Here is a 15,682-nt window from a genome sequence, read left to right as displayed (position 1 = left end):
AAGAAGAAGAAGAGAGAAAAGAAGTACACAGACATCAGATGGAAGAGAAAATTGTACATGGAAAATCTACTGATAGATCTATTAAATAAGAAGATATAAAAATGTGACTTCCTATACGCATGTGGCTATGGCTCCAGAAGAATGCCAGAGAAACACACTTTGAATATATTAATGGATGTCAGAGCAAAAGAGATGAAATAAAAGGGAAAGAATGAGAATTTAGGGACAGATTCTCCTGGGTTGATGATCACAAGGCTAAATCCTGGCAATGGCAATGAAAGGATGGGCTGAATCTGAGAGAAATTATGAAAAACAGCCTTGGACTTGAAGAAACAGAGAAATCCAAGATGGTATCAGATTTTGATCCTGGATGAGAGATACAAGGAAGAATAGAGTAGTGCTATTCAGTAAAAATAAGAGAGGTCTATACGTAATATTACATTTTTTAATAATCACATAAAAAAAGATCAAAAAGACGGGCACCTGGGTAGCTCAGTTGGTTAAAGGTCAGACTCTGGATTTCAGCTCAGGTCATGATCTCACAGTTGGTGAGTTGGAGCCCCACATCGGGCTGTGCACTGATGGTGTGGAGGCTGCTTGGGATTGTCTCTCTTTCCCTCTCTCGGCCCTCCCCCACACTCTGTCTCTCAAAGTAAACAAACTGAAAAAAAGATCAAAAAGAAAAAGGCAAAATTAATTTTAATATATTTTATTTAATCCAATACATCCAAAGTATGATCATTTCAATGTAGAAATTCAAAGTATAAACGTGTATTTCATACTCAATTGGATTAGCCACGTTTCAAATGCTCCATAGTCGCATGTGACTGGCAGCTAATGTATTGAACAACACTGAAAGATTGAATTTAGGAGAAATTAGCGTGCTTTAAAAATAGTTTAAGGAACCAACAACACATGTACGTAAACTAGAAAGCAAATTGTTGGAGGTACAGAACAAATACGCTCAGCATTGGCTGTGGAGATTTGGATAGTCACACACATGAAATGATACAGCCATGAAAAATGACCAAGAGAAGAAATGTTAAATAGCACTTGCCAAAGCATATTACTCAGCAACATTCGTTGCTCTAAAAGCGTATTTTTTTAATGGCCAACTAACCACAGAATCTTCATGTGTTTGAAAGACTGAAGAGCACATATGAGCAAGATTTTTCAACCTGTAAATAATGTTCTGGACATACGAATTTAGCAGCCTCCACTGAAAGGCCTCAGTTCAGGAGTATTCATTTATTGCTAAAGTCCCTCCAGAAGTGTTGCTCTTACTCCTCCTTAATTAGTTAATGAATTAGTTAATGCTTCTAAAATAAAAAAAAATAATAATAATGAATAAGGAGAAAATACGGAGATCTCCTGGTGGAGTAAACAGCAAAAGGGCTACTTACAATACAATAAAAACCAAGACAAAGTCCCAAGATAAACAGTACCTTGGAAAGTTAATTGTTTACCAAACTCTTCATTTGTTCAGCCTGACTTATTGTTAAAGAACACTATAAAAATTGACCTGTGTTCAGACACGTCACTCCTATAAACCACCTGTTGAATCTCAAGTGTGCTGAGCGGAGGGAACAGCATTTGCTTGCTCAAAGCTGTATATATTAGCAGTATTTACAGAAGGGCATGTGATAGAAAAAGTAAATAGCTGAACTTAGTTTCCTGTTTCCTTCTTGATTCTTCAGGAGGGGGTGACTTTTTTTTCCTTTGGAAGTACATATTCTTCTTGGACAAATCTTAATTAAAATTCCAGGTAGATTACTAAACTTTGGTTAATGAATTGGCATCAGGAAGCACCAACGTTTTCATGGCCTTGTAGAGTTCAGTGAAAATGTTTATTAAGGGACACCGCCTGTCCTGTCCTGTCCTGACCCCAAGACACTGAAGACTCTGTTTGAATCAGACTCATGGGTTTCTTCCTAGCCACTGTCAGGGACAGGAATGCTTCTGGTAAGTTTTTATAAAATTCTCATATTTTCTTTACCTCAAAATGAAACTTTGTTTAAATTAGTCCATATTGACTAGCAATATATTTCATTGCCACAAATATGAAATTCCACTTACTGTTCTTTCCTGGAGATTTTTTTTCTTTAGCATGAAAGAAATATGGCTAAAAAGAGGAAGAAGAAATCTGTGCTTTGTGGAACACCCTTTCAGGATATTTTTCTTCTCTTTGCTCTCTATGATTGATTTCTTTGTGCTAGTATTTTGTCCCCCAAGTTAGAAGAAATGTATTTTCATTTACTTCCTAGGTAGAATTAAGCAAACTAAATCACAGGACGTCATTGAGTTCTCGTACTTTTGTTGAAAAGTACTATTGTTGAAATTATGATACTGTATTTTGGTGAAAGCCAGAAACGATTTCAAGAGAAACATTTCTGAGGGACATAGTTAAATAATGCCTTCTTTATTTTTAATTTAGGGCTAAAAGCAGATAAATGATAACATGTCCTCCTGAATATTTCTAAAGACTTTTTGTAACACAAATCTGATGATAGCAATCTGTAACCAACATTATTTTGTTCTAGATATTCAGCCAGCATTCTGAGGTAAAAATGTTATAAGATATGCCTCAGAAATTCAAATTGGGGCAAACTGAGGCTATTGAGTTGCCTATTGTTCATGTGATAAGGTATAGAAAACCCACCTGGGTCTCATAGGGTTTCTCTCTGTTGGGACAGAGCAGCAATTACATGATCAACAATTAAAAGCAAAAATTCTCCGGGATGCAATATTTACAATTAATCTACAGAAACACACACACAAAATGCTGCTTTTCATATTCTCAAGTCCAACTAAGAGTCTTTTTATCTAGGACTTTAGCAGCAAAGACATTTTGTTCCCTAATCGTTAAAAATTTTCAAACATACAAAAAAGAAAAACAATTATACCATGAACACCCAAATACCTACCACATAGATTCTACAATTAACATCTTGTTGCATTGGCTTCTTCACATACTATCCAATACCCCTCCGTCTATTCATCCATCTATTCATGTTCTTTACTTTTATTTTTTTAGAGCACTTTTAGGTTCACAGCAAAATTAAGACTGAAATACAAATATTTCTTATATCGCCTCAGCCTCTCTATACATGCACTCCCTCCCCCATTATCAACATTCTCCCACCAGAGTAGTACATTTGTTACAATTGATGAACCTAAATCGACACATCATAATACCCCAAAGTCCATAGTTTATGGGAGGTTTCACTCTTGGTGTTGCCTATTCCCCCATCCCTGACAACCACTAATGGTTTCATCATCTCCGCAGTTTTGCCCTTTCCAGAATATCATGTAGTTGGAATCATACAGTACGTTACCTTTCAGATTGGTTTCTTTCAGTTCGTAATAGGCATTTTGAGGTTCCTTAATGTCTTTTTTAATATTATTTTTATTTTTAATTAAAAACATTTTTTTAATGTTTATTTATTTTTGAGACCAAGAGTGTGTGTGTGTGAGTGAGGGAGTGGCAGAGAGTGAGGGAGGTAGAGAATCTGAAGTAGGTTCTGTGCTGTCAGTGCAAAGCTGGACGTGGGGCTCAAACTCACAAACCATGAGATCATGAGTTGAGCCGAAGTCAGATGCTCAACTGACTGGGCCACCCAGGTGACTGTTTAATGTCTTTTGGTAGCATGATGGCTCATTTCTTTTGAGAGCTGAATAATATTCCATTGTCTGGGCATACCACCATTTATTTACTCATTCACCTGCTGAAGAACATCTTCAAAATTTTGGCAATGATAAATAAGGCTGTGTGCCAGTTTCTGCACGAGATACATTTTCAACTTCTTTGGGCAAATACCAAAGAGAGTGGTTGCTGGATCATATGGCAAGAGTTATGTTTAGTTTTGTAAGAAACTGCCGAATTGTATCAAAAAATGGCTGTACCATTTTGCATTCTCATCAGCAATGAATGATAGTTTCTGTCTACATCGTCACCAACATTTGATTCTGTCAGTGTGCTGGATTTCTAATAGATGTGTAGTGGTATCTCATTGTTGCTTCAAGTGGCCTTTCCCGGATGATATATGATATGAAATGTCTTTTCATATGTTATGTGACATCTGTATCTTCTTTGATGAGATGTCTATAAAGGCCTTCGTTTTTTTTTTTTTTTTTTTAATTGGGTTGTTTGTTTTCTTACTATTGAATTTCAGAGTTCTTGGTGTATTTTGGAAAATGCTGCTTTATCAGATTATGGGTTTTGCAAGTATCTTCTTTCAGTCTGTGGCTTATCTTCTCACCCTCTCAACACGAACTCCTTGCAAAGCAGTTTTTAATTTTAATGAAGTCCAGATTCTCAATTCTTTCTTTCTGGATTATTCTTTTGGATAGTTTTTAATGGTTTGGGATATACAGGTTAAAATAAGAGGATATAACTCCAGAAGAGCCAGATCCATCCATCCATCCAACCATCCATCCAACCATCCATCCACCCTTCTTTCATTCACTCATTATCCAACCAGCCAGGCAGTCCCATGTTTGGAGACATGTAGTTTAAAATAAGAAGATTTAACTCAGGAAGAACACAGGGTGAGGTGTGGGAAAGGGCAAAGAGCTTCTGTGTCCTGTCCAGGTGTGCCACTGCCCCCAAGTCAACACATGTTCACCAACCTGGAGGCTCCATCTTCCTTACTTCTATGATGCATTTTAAATTTGCAGACCTCAGTATACTTTACCTAAACATTTAGGTATGTAGATCACTAATTCGAGTTCAATTGTTGTTTAACTTTTTCCTTGAGATAAAGTTTATGTACAGTAAAATGCCCAAATCTTTAGTATACTATCAGATGGGTTTTGATAAATATATACATCTGTGTGATCCAGACCCTTGTCAAGATATAAAACATCATCATCCTTCCAGATCTAGAAAGCTTTTTATTCCCCTGCCTAGTCAGGGGAAGCATCCTGCCTGTCCTTTATACAGTACGTGTGCATGATGGCTTTTTTTAGGTTCATTCATGTTTTTGTGTGTATCAGTAAGTCATTGCTTTTTTATTGATAAGCAGTATTCCATTGTATGAATATACCAAGGTTTGTTTATCCATCCTTTTGTTGATGGGCAACTGAGCTTTATCCAATTTTTGACTATTATGAATAAGCCTGTTATAAACATCCTTATACAAATCGTTTTTTGGACATATGCTGCTGGGTCATAATGTAGTAATAATCTTAGTTGTCTAAGACACTACCAGAGCCTTTTCCAGAGTGATTGTATCATTTTATCGCCCTCACCAATATTGTGTGAGAATTTCAGTTGCTCCATATCCTTGGCAATTCTAAGGTTGTCAACTCGTTCAGTATTTATTATTCTGGTGGTTGGGTAGTGCTGGCTCATTGTGGTTTTATTGGCATTTACTTGATGACTCATGTTGCTGAGCATTTTCCCATGGTAATTTGCATACCACTGTTCAATGTGTATTCAAATATTTGGTCCATTTAAAAAAATAGATTGTTTGTCTTTTTATTATTGAGTTGGAGGCATTTTTGTAAGTATATATTGCAGCTGCAAATCCTTTGTCAGATACATATTTTGAAATATTTTCTCCCAGTCTGTGGCTTGCTCGTTCACTTTCTTAAAGGTGTGGTTGAGTAAGCACTAGTTTTAAAGTTTGATGAAGTCTAATTACCTATTTTTGCGTGGTTATTAATTTATGTATGCTATTTTTAAAAGTCTTTTTTTTTTTAACTCAAGTTGCAAAGATACTCTTCTATGTTTTGTTTTTCCTTTTTCCCTAGACATCATCATTTTGGCTTTTACATTCAGCTCTAAAACTATGTGTTTGTGTTTAGTGTGAAACAAGAGTGGAAGCTCTTTTCTTTCTTTTTTAATGTTCCACCACTTTTTAAAAATTTTTTCTCTGTCTCCCTCTGTTCCTCCCCTATTTGTACTCTCTCTCTCTCTCTCTCTCTCTTTCTCTCTCTCTCAAAATAAATAAATAAACTAAAAAAAATTTTTTTTACCCTTTTCCACTGGATTCCTTCAGATACTTTGTAAAAAATCAAATGACCATAACGGGTAGATCTTAATTCTGGATTCTTGATTCAGTTCCATTAAATTATTTGTCTCTTCTTTATAGTAAGTTGCCAAGTCAGGTAATATGAGTCCTTTAAGTTTACTCTTATTTTTCAAAAATGTTTGGATGTGCTACCTCCTTTGCATTTCCATAGAAAATTTAGAATCAGATAATCAATTTCTGCAAAAAACTGTGGTAAGATTATGACCATGATTCCCTTGAATTTATAGGTTAAGTTAGGAATAAATTTAACAATACTGAGTCTTCTAACCCATAAACATGGTGTACGTCACAATTTATTTAGATCTTATTTGATTTCTCTCAGAAGTGTTTTGCAGTTTTAAATGTGGAGATCTTTTCTTTCTTTTTTTTTTACATAAATGGTCATAGAAATTTTATTCATAATTGTCCCAAACTGGAAACAACCCAAATATGCATATCAACAGATGAATTGATAAGCAAAATGTGGGATTTTCATAAAATGGAATACTACTCAGAACAATAATAATTAATTGAATGGGATTTATTCTCAGGAGGGTTTTTCTTTGGGTTAGAGGGTAAGGATTATTGGGTGAAAGGGTACTCTGACAGAAAGTAGAACAGGGGTCCCCTATCATTGAGAAAATCAAGAAAGGGATAGGAATCACTTTTATTAAAAAAAAAAAAAAAAAAAAAAAAGCTAAGCCCTCATTACAGTGACAATTCCAATTCTCCCATGGCCCAGGGGTCTTTCCAGCCCCATCCACTATTCTTAGGGAGCAGGTATGTGCCCTGCAGCTGGAATCAGCTGACCCCACCCTACTTCAGTGAGGCCCTGCTGTGCCAAGCCAGCTGTCTTCCCCAGCAGCCTTCATGTCCCTTGATCTGTGCAGCCCACTCTTCAGCCCTTGTTAATTTATTTATTTTTAGAGAGAGATAGAGAAAGTGGGGAAGGAGCAGAGAGAGCGAGAGAATTCCAAGTGGGCTCCATGCTGTCAGCACATAGCCCAATGTGGAGCTCCAATTCATGAACCATGAGATCACGACCTGAGCTCAAATCAGGAATCTGACACTTAACCTACTGAGCCACCCAGGGGCCTCTATTTATTCTCTTAATATAAGAAATCACATTGATTGAATGTCAAATTTTCAACCTCAGGATAACCTGGGATAAACACTACTTGGTCATTCTATTATCCTTTTATGTACACCACTGGATTTTATTCTGTTCTTATTCTGTTCGGATTTTTCTGTTTATATTCATTAGGAATATTAGTCTGCAGTTTTCTTTTGTTGTTTTTCTAATATCTATCAGGTTTCTTTACCACAATTAATGTAAGCCTCGTAAAATAATTGGGAATTCTTTTCCTCTGCTTCTATTTTCTGGCCTTTGGAATCTAGGGATCTAGAAATCGTAGCACTGACACACAGGAAAAGAAGCTATGGCCAATTACTCATTTCCAAAACAGAGTCTGTAGTTGCAAAGTGTTAGGTCAGTAAGACTGTGCTATCCAGCAGCCCCGCGGCCCACCATCACAGTTATGCCTGAGATGTGACAGGTAACCTCCAGCCTGGACAGCAGACTCAATTTAATGAAGTATCTGATGCTTTGTCTTGGCTCCCACTTCCAGGGCTTTGGCCAGCTCAAGCAGTGTTTACAGGAAGAACACGCAAGAGAGCCACCTCAATCTGTCCAGACTTCACCACTCACTACAGTCATACAACACACGCTCCGCAGGGCAAAGGAGTCACAAAATAGGAAACTGTCTTTAACTTTAAATAGAAACTTTTCAATGTGAAGTTTGATTGGGAGGTGACTATAAATATGTCTGCTCTAAAATGGCAACAAACATGGGCAAAAAACAAACAAACAAACAAACAAACAAAAATAGGCTAGCTCCTGCCAAGTTTTAGGGAAGCCCAAAGACTAGAGATACACCAGACATCACCTGGAATTCAAGGTGCTTGGATCATGGCTATAATGCCCTATATGTCTTTCTTCTATTTTAACTATCTACCACAAACAAAATGATTGAGTGAATGTCTAATTCAACCACAGTGACTGAAAACACTTAACAGCATCTAAGCAGAGCCAACAATATGGCCATAAAATAAGATACAAAACGTTTGCATAATTCATCTAAACTCTCTCAGGTTTAAAAGCATTGGAGCCACTCAGTTGTGGGTGGACTTATGTGGTTCCACACCACCTAGAAGAGCAAAACACTTTGAAGAACAAGCAAAGAGGAAAATTTAAAGATACCTGCATTAATGCTCTCTTGGACCAAAAATAGACCTCAAATGGTCCTGAACTAATAAAGACTTTGGAGATCTATTATTTTTCAATCCTAAAGAGATTCTGACTGTTTTTGAGTAAAGGATGAATATCTAACTAGAGATGAAAGAGTAAAGAAAAAAATGAAAGTTCATATTCTTAGCATGAGCATGAGCTTGAGTTAAATACAGCTCAAATACAGTTAAATATATATATATATATATATATATATATATATATCTCCTTGGAAGGTAGAAGAGAAAAAAACACCTTAGGAAATCTACACCTCTGAGAATCACAAATTTGGTAATGCTTCCTTCAGCAGTATAAAGCTACTGCCTAAAGAATTCCTTGAGAATATCAAAATGAAAACATGAACCTTTCCAGGATTTTTTTTTGCCTATTTTTCTTTATTTTCCAAAATTCTCCAACAAATATAACATTTATAATCACTAAAAAATCAATAAATGTTACTTTTAAATTACCCTTTAGAAATCCTGAAAATGATATTAAATAAATTGGAAACCAATAAATACATCAGGAGGGATGAAAACAATCTCTTTAAAATAAGTATGTAGTTAAAACCTGAGAATTTTTGAAGATGGACCAAATAGAGACACAGATTAAAATTAAGGGATTTATTTTTTACAAAGAACAGATCTGCAGAGGCAAATTAAACTTAAGAATTTCAGGAAGCAGGGGCACTGGGTGGCTCAGTAGGTTAAGCGTCCAACTCTTGGTTTCAGCTCAGGTCATGATCTCACGGTTTCCTGCGTTTGAGCCGCACTGAGGGGGAGGGGGGATTCTCTGTCTCCCTCTCTCTCTCTGCCCCTCCTCCACTCTCACTGTCTCTCTGTTTCTCTCAAAATAAATAAATAAACTTTGAGAAAGAAAGAAAGAAAGAAAGAAAGAAAGAAAGAAAGAAAGAAAAGAAGAAAATAGAAAAAAAGAATGTGTGAAAAAAAAAGAATTTCAGGAAGGGGATAAATCTCAATGACTAATTTACTGAGCACCCACCAAATGTAAAAGCAATATTGGAGGTACTTTATCCCATATGATTCCCCCTAAAACTCCAGAAAAGTGGACTCCCTAAATGTGTAGATTAAGCAAATCCAATAACCACAGTGTATTTATCCTGTTCTTATTGAGCCAATAACCTTGTCCCAAGCAGTGTTTTCACCCAAGACTTAAATGCCATCGTAGAAGACCAACTCATTGGCATAGGTGACATAAAGCTGAAAGAATTTGCAAATATGTGGGATGATAAAAGAAGGATCCAAAAACGGTCTCACACAGGTAGGTAGATGGGCTAAATCTAAAAATATGTAATTTAGTGGATAAAAACTATAAAAACCAAACAACCAACTATAAAAGAATTTAATATAAGAACTATGATTTGACAATTTGGAAATAATGCAGATAAAAAAAAAAGACAGGGAGGGTTTAGTCTGACAGTAAGTATAATATTTTTAAAAATTAGGCCTGGGGCGCCTGGGGGACTCAATTGGTTAAGCCTATGACTTTGGCTTAGGTCATGATCCCGCAGTTCGTGAGTTTAAGCCCTGCATCGGGCTCTGCACTAGTGGTATGGAGCCTGCTTGGGATTCTCTCTCTCTCTCCCTCTCTCTGCCCCTTCCCCACTTGTGCTCTCTCTCTCTCAAAATAAACAAATAAACTTTATAAATAAATAAATAAACAAACAAACAAACAAACAAATAAATAAAACTAGGCCTGATTTGGAACTAGATCATTGATGAAAGAGAACAGGTAAAAGGCAGTGGACACTACCACTGCTCTTTGGGCTCTGGGAAAGCTATTAAAAAACATGGTCTTCAGCTTGGATACATCACTTAAAAGACTTGGAAGCTAAGGAGAGAAATCACAAGGGAAAAGAGACACCGCACTGTGTCATATGAGGACTATTTGTTTAGAGACAAGACAGGAAGTGGAACGACATGTTATAGATTCATTGTCTTCAAATATTTGAACAGTCCTCATATGAAAGAAGAACTTACTAGCTCTGCATTTAAGAACTGAATTGTAATGTCTGTGATGAGAAGAATTCAGCTCATCTAAAGAAAGAGTTTGCTAAGGAGCAGAGAGCTAGCCAAAGATTAAATGAGTTGCTTCCAAAGGTAGTGAGTGCCCTGTCACTAGAGGAATTCAAGCTTAGGCTGAGCATCTGTTCTGCCAAAACAGTTTAGGGAGAATTCAATCATCAGGTAGTGTATAAGCAAGGTGGTCCTTTCTTCTTTCCAAACCTGTAATTTTATTTAGGGAAAAGTTCTCAGGAAGAAGATGGCTTTTTTAGCTAAAGTTTGAAGAAAAGATGGCTTGAAATATGGAGTTGCCCAAGACAGGAGAGATCAGTATGATGGGGAATCCAAAATAAAGATTAAGAAAATCAATCAAGGAGACATTTAGAACGTTGAAACATAAAGTAGAAACAACAGTACAAGAGCTGGGAACACATTTGTCATTCAGCAAAGCAGCCAAGAGTATGAGTATACGTTTGGGCTGCTATAACAAAAATACCACAGACTGGGTGGCTTAAACAACAAACATTTATTACTCACAGTTCTAGATTCTGGGAAACCCAAGATCAAGACACTGGCAGATCCCAGGTCCAGTGAGGTCCTGCTTCCTGGTTCATGGGCAGCTATCTCCTCACTGTGTACTCATGTTGTGGAAAGGGTCAGGGAGGACTCTGGGGTCTCTTTTGTAAGGGCACTGATACCGTTCATCAGGGCTCCAGTCCTATCATCTAATCACCTCTCAAAGGCTCCACCTCCAAAAACCATCACATTAGGGGGATTAGATTTCAACATGAGGAGTCTGGGGGGACACAAACATTCAGTGCATAACAAGGAGCCTACAAAGTAAAGAGATAGTTCAGGAACATATAATACAGAAACGAACGTGGTGGTGGTGTTTCAGAAACTAAAAGGACTTGTTTTGTGGATGATATTTACACCATGACAGAAACATATACATGACCATTTTCACTCCTACAAACACAACAGAAAGAGGTGCAATTGATTTCCGACCATTTAAATAAGGCAATTGTTCCATGCAGCAGCTGAGTGTTGTTCAGAAATTTTAAAGGAGACAGAGATACTTTGTCTCCAAAACACAAAGAGCAAACAACTGCAGCAGGCAAGGGGAATGGTGTGGTCGTTGGGTTAGTGGCCAGAGCCTGTGCTTTAAAGTGAGACCATGTGGGGGCACCTGGGTGGCTCAGTTGGTTAAGCCTCGGAGTCTTGATTTCAGCTCAGTACATGACCTCACGGTTCATGTCATGATCTCACAGTTTGTGAGTTCGAGCCCCACTCTGAGAGTGTGGAGGCTGTTTGGGATTCTCTTTCTCTCTGTCTCTCTCTGCCCTCCCCACTCACACTCTCTCTCAAAAATAAATAAATAAACTTTAAAAAAAATAAAAAAAATAAAGTGAGACCATGTGAATATCTGTAAATAGTATAGCTTTTAGACTTTTCCCCCATGGCCTCTGAAAACAAGAGGAGGAACTTGCAGAACCTCATAGAATTTTTTTTAGCCTATAGCTTTCTGATAGAGTTGGTTTAAGAATTCAAAATACTAAAAAAGTCCTTGGTGCCCAGAAAAGTTTATTTACTTACTGTGAATGAGCCCTTTGTATTGGGTCTGGCAGACTTTTCGTCAGATGAAGTCGGTCACTTGACCCATTCCCTTCAGCTCTCAGTGCAAACACAAGGCGTTCACATGAGGAAGGTGATTCAACAAAAAGAGCATGTTCCGCACAGTCCCCAAGAGATCATAACAGCACTCGAGAGTTTATTCCAACATCCATGGAATAAATGGATGAGACATAAGAAGAGCCTAGAGCAGCAAGCCACCACCAGAGAGAAAATAAATCAACACGGCACCAGGATCACATCTCCACCTTGCCAGCGATAATGGCAGCAAGGAAAACCGTCCATCCCAACAAGGCCGTCCATTCTATTAAATCCTTAAGACCATTTCAAAGCATACTTCTTGTGCTCTGAGTGGGATTTGCACAAGTAATAGAGCACTTGATATCACCAAGATTTCTGAATATACCTACAACCCAGATTTTCCCACAGCTATGAAATTTGGATCTCTGCATCAACTTGCTTGTGTGCTTTTTCTTTTAATTAAAAAAAAGTTTTTTAATGTTTATTTATTCCAGAGACAGAGATAGACAAACAGAGCACAAGCGAGGGAGGGGCAGAGAGAGAGGGAGACAGAATCTGAAACAAGTTCCAGGCTCTGAGCTGTCAGCACGGAGCGCATCTCCGGGCTTGAACTCACGAACTGTGAGATCGTGACCAGAGCTTAAGTCGGAAGCTTAACCTACCAAACCTCCCAGGTGCCCCACTTATATGCTTTTTATGTTCGCTCATTTATTCACTTACATTCATTTCATGAACATTTATAGAAATATTTAGGGCGTACCATTTTGGGGAGCTCTACGGATACAGAGGTAAACAATCAGAATTCTGGACCTGTTTTCATACAGTTTTATTTTATGAAGACAGACAAATAAACAAAAAAATTGCAATGGGTAAGAAACGACAAGGAAAAGAAAACAGGACAACGATGAGTGCTCAGAGCTGGGTTTAGACTGGAGGCAAGAGAGGCCTCTGTGGGTAGCGAGTGATTGAATGGAACAGGAAATGATGCCCAAGAACCAGATCCGGGGAAATGTGGAGGAACACTCCAGGCCCTGGCAGGGAAAGAGCTCTGTGTCTTGCTCAGTAGGGTGTGATCGCTGGGTATGACCAGAAAGAGAAACAAAGTCAGCGTGCAGGAGCATGGCCAGTATCACAGACACCATCATCACAGAGATTGTGGGCACGTGACCCAGGGCCTTGTAGGGAAGGGCTGGGAATTAAGACTTTATTCTCAGCGGAGCCATTTGCAAAATAAGCAGCGGAGCAGCGAAGTCTGATTTACTTATAAGGATCATTCTAGTTGCTGGAGGACAGCATGGCTGTAGGATCGTGGGCTAAGATTAATCTAATGACCCAGCTCCCTTCTGAGATAGAGAAATAATGTATGAGCTAAATTGGTTTCTAGGGATTTTCTAAATAATAATGACAGATCAAGGTAACCATGCTTTAGTTATTACTATATGATTGTAACTTAAATCAGCTTAGGTAAGCTTAGATATACTTAGATGTGATACGATATTCAGTATGATAAAAGGAGTACAATTTATTTTTTTCATATGTAAGAATAAGTATGTGTTATCTATAATCTGCTACTAAATAATAAATTCAGTTATTCCTACCCTGTGAGAAGCTACAGGGGAAAGTGATTCATTTATATATCAGGTAAACCGAGGTGGACAAAAGTATCCAGAGATCAGACTTTAGGCACACAACCGAGGAAAAAAGCAGGTTGTACAACCAATTGTTTTTTAGATGCTCCCACAATAATACTCCACGGTGGGGAGAGCACAGACAGCATCATCCTCTAAAGGCATCATTTCTGCCTTGAGACAATAAACTTTTGACTGGCTTTGAGACCCAGAAGATGGCCATGAAGCCACTGTTCTCTGGAATTAAGCGCATGATGGTAGAAAGTTTCTGGCTAAGGGCTCTCTGCTCTGAGCACCAACAAGGAGATAATTAGGTTCCATTTCAATAGCCATAGATAGCTATCTGACAGGATTTATTATCCCATGACATCATTTGACTGTTATCCCACTACATCATCTGACAATAAATGTTACCCTACTACCTCTTTTTACCCAACTTTCAATTTCTACTGACAATCCAAGGGTCATTACTTTGTGGGGGGTTTTTTGTGTTTTGTTTTGTTTTGTTTTGTTTTTGAGAGAGTGCTCGTGAGCAGGGGGGCAGGAAGAGAGAGAGAGAGAGAGAGAGAGAGAGAGAGAGAGAGAGAGAGAGAATCTTAAGCAGGTTCCACCCCAGCATGGATCCGTATTGGGGCTCAATCTCACAGACAGAGAGATCATGACCTGAGCCAAAATCAAGCTGGATGCTTAACGGACTGAGCCACCCAGGTGCTCCTACTTTATGGTTTTTATATGCCTAGAATAACAGCATCCAGTATGATGAGCTAGAAATAGCTCATTGCATATGATCTACATGTATAGGAAACACTAATGGGTTCCTCCTTTTAGAAACAGCTACCTTAAAATCAGTGAGTGTTCTGAGCATAGGACAAAACTGAAGAATACGGGAAACTATTTTGCATAGGTGTGTGATACCATATAGGCAGAATGAAATATGACAGAGAGGTTGAAAAATTTATTTCATTTGTTTCCAACCTATAGCACTCAGTCACCACTAGATGGCACCATTTCTTTTTTCTTTTCTGTTTTTATTTTGCTTCGCCTTGTTTTATTTTTACCTGAAACAGTATTCACAGGATATTGGCAATAAAAATGATTTTTGGTTCTCTGAGTTGCTTTAACAAACTTAGCAGTCTTCATAGTCTCTGAAAAAAGAAGAGCATAGTCAATCTAATTTCCAAATACTGATGGATTGCAGAATGTACAACAGCATATCTCTACTGACCATGAGGAAGCTTAAGAAATTAATAATTTCTACTGCTGAATTCCTACAGGATCCCATGGATCTTTTTCTCACCTCTCTTCCTCCTTGTACTGCATTTTAACTAGTTTTGCGGTACCCACTGCACCCCATATAGCCAGCAAACTTCCAAGATCCTCCTGCCTTGCTTTTACAGTGGTTCTTACTTCACCCCTTCTCTCCAAGGCTGGAACCTAATACGGAGCTAAGAATCTCATTCCCAGTTTTCCCAGTTAGAATTCTTTTCTTCAATCTATTCTTCACTTGGAAATGCAATTAATATTCTCAAAACACTGCTCAGTCATGACATTGTGCTATTTTTTTAGTCATCCCTTACACCCCAACATGGGGATCAAACTCATGACCCCCAAGATCAAGAGTTGCGTGCTCTACCAGCTGAGCCAGCCAGGTGCCCCATGACTTTGTACTATTAATGACATTATATTACATTTTAACAGCATTTAAGTCTAACCTCTCACCTTGATGTTAAATTCTTTCAGTTGTCCTTTACCTAGCCAATATTGTCTTCTCCTGCTACCTAATATAAAAACTTTCCAATTAATCTATATAATGTTTTGCAAAATAAGATCCTAACTATAAGTATAGGTTTTGGATTGTTTCCTTGCCTGCTTGCTTAGTTGGTTGGTTGATGGCCAGTATAGTATATTGATTAAGAGTGAGGATTTCTGGAATCAAGCTGCCAGAGTGGTTATTCTAGCTCTGCCATATACTAGGGTTTTGGGTTTTTTTTTCTTCTTTATTTAATCTCTACCACCAACATGGGGCTTAAACTCATGACCCTGAGATCAAGAGTTGCATGCTCTACTGACTGAGGC

General features: G+C 37.9%; 1 long non-coding RNA gene across 1 annotated transcript in view; it reads left to right on the top strand.

Annotated features, from left to right (window-relative positions):
• The first annotated feature begins 1,571 nt into the window (after window positions 1-1,571).
• Window positions 1,572-15,682, top strand: part of LOC128314430 (uncharacterized) — a 55,764-nt gene continuing 41,653 nt past the window's right edge. Inside the window, exon 1 of the long non-coding RNA XR_008296051.1 lies at window positions 1,572-1,962. This is a non-coding gene — a long non-coding RNA (uncharacterized LOC128314430). The remainder of the gene's footprint in view (window positions 1,963-15,682) is intronic.

This window comes from Acinonyx jubatus, chromosome B1, assembly GCF_027475565.1.
Source record: "Acinonyx jubatus isolate Ajub_Pintada_27869175 chromosome B1, VMU_Ajub_asm_v1.0, whole genome shotgun sequence".
NCBI lineage: Eukaryota > Metazoa > Chordata > Mammalia > Carnivora > Felidae > Acinonyx > Acinonyx jubatus.
This window is presented reverse-complemented; position numbering and strand designations above follow the sequence as displayed.